At 35.6% G+C, this 1,757-nt stretch overlaps 1 pseudogene; it reads left to right on the top strand.

Moving 5' to 3' along the window:
* Positions 1 to 975: 975 nt before the first annotated feature.
* Positions 976 to 1,094, top strand: LOC112473169 (annotated as a pseudogene).
* Positions 1,095 to 1,757: the final 663 nt, after the last annotated feature.

Raw genomic sequence — 1,757 nt, 5'->3', positions numbered from 1 at the left:
TGGTTTCCTTTCATCTCCTAGAATACCAGGAACTATATTCATTTTTTATACCTGTGGCACATAAACTATCCAGTGTTTGTTCCATTGGATTTAAAGTGTCCTTATTTGTTATGATTCCATGATACAAGGAAAAGATAAGGGGGCAGGAATGACAATGCAGTAGTTTCGAAATTAAGCTAAATATTTACTTGTGATAGTTGCTGAAAAAAATCCTCTGGTATTCAAAATCTGCCTGAAGGAGACTTGGGAATCAGAAGATGTCTAAATGAAAAGACTCATTTAGCTCTGATAATTAGCAACATAAACAAAAAACAGATGAATAAGCTGGCTTTATTTGTAAATAACCATTTATGGTCCAAATAATTTCCCCTCTGTGACAGAGCCTTCCATGCTCAATATTGTAACATTTCTCAAGCATAAACAATAACACCAACTGATTACAGTCAAAGATCAATGTGTTTTATGATAGCAATACGGAGGGAGAATAAGCATTCCTCTACTAACTAAATACAACTGACCTTCTTGGGGACAGAATTAGAGTATAATAAATATGTTTTTCAACATACACCCAAACTGAATTTCTATGGCCAATTCTGATATTAAATTAAATTTATTTTCATGAAATAAGCTTGGATTTAGGAGAGAACATTAGAATGATGTTATTTTCACGAGGATATTTATTCTAATAGATGTATTTTAAGCTATCTTGGTATAGATATTGAGAATTTAGTAAAGGAAGCTTGCGAGTTCAAACTCCTTTGAAAAATCATTTTCTCAATAACCTTTTTACCTCAAGAATATCTTTTTTATTTCTGTTCCCTCAGACGTGAGTATATAGACTTTCGTAAGCCACTGGTCTTCATCGGATTTTAAGAAGGGAAGAGGCCTCTGGTAATTTCTGAAATGTGAGTATATTGGCAAAGTAAAATCAAACTGGTTATGAGCCAGACATCTTACCACTTAAAAAAATCTTCAGTCTACATCCATGCCACCCCGAACAAGCCCGATCCCTTCTGGTCTCGGAAGTTAAGCAGGGTCAGGCCTGATTAGTACTTGAATGGGAGACCACCTAGGAAGACCAGGTGCCGTAGGTGTAAAAATAAAAAAATAAGGAATTATAAGCTGACAAGGTCCTTGCAATCTGTGAGGTCAACCAAGGGTTGCTTTGCGTAGAAAAAAAAAAATCTTCAAGTGATTATCTACCTTCTACACAAAATTTCATGTACACATTACATGAAATCCATTACAGTGATCCATTCTTAGCATTTTATCTTCAAAGAAATGTGTACAAATATGTACAAATTCCCAGCACATATGTGCCTCACCCTGATAGCACTATTCTCTGTGGGTTTATAGATGACTCCATCCATTGTCACCATATGCCATACAACGTTTCTTCTAAGAAATGAAAGAAGTTGTCCAAGGGTCTGCCCAAGAAATACACAAGTATTACCATGTACCTCATCCCTAGAAGTGGTGAAAGACCTCTTGAAGGGAGTTGGGTGATAAAATCCTGCAAATTAAGATATTCTCTTGCAGGATGCAGCATATGCTTTAAATCAGAATTAATCTCTTGTCTTATAATTCTTTAGGCTTTCTAAAACATCTGGTCACTGTTTCTTTCAGAGCTATAAGATTTAGCTTGTTTTAGGTCACCCCTTAAGATGATTTGAGCATTCTTCAGGAACCCTCATTCATGTAGACGCGAAAATCATATATTTAAAGTCCCTCAGATACCAGATGTTGGTCACAATCAA

The sequence above is a fragment of the Pteropus alecto genome, unplaced genomic scaffold (assembly GCF_000325575.1).
Source record: "Pteropus alecto unplaced genomic scaffold, ASM32557v1 scaffold111, whole genome shotgun sequence".
Lineage (NCBI taxonomy): Eukaryota > Metazoa > Chordata > Mammalia > Chiroptera > Pteropodidae > Pteropus > Pteropus alecto.
This window is presented reverse-complemented; position numbering and strand designations above follow the sequence as displayed.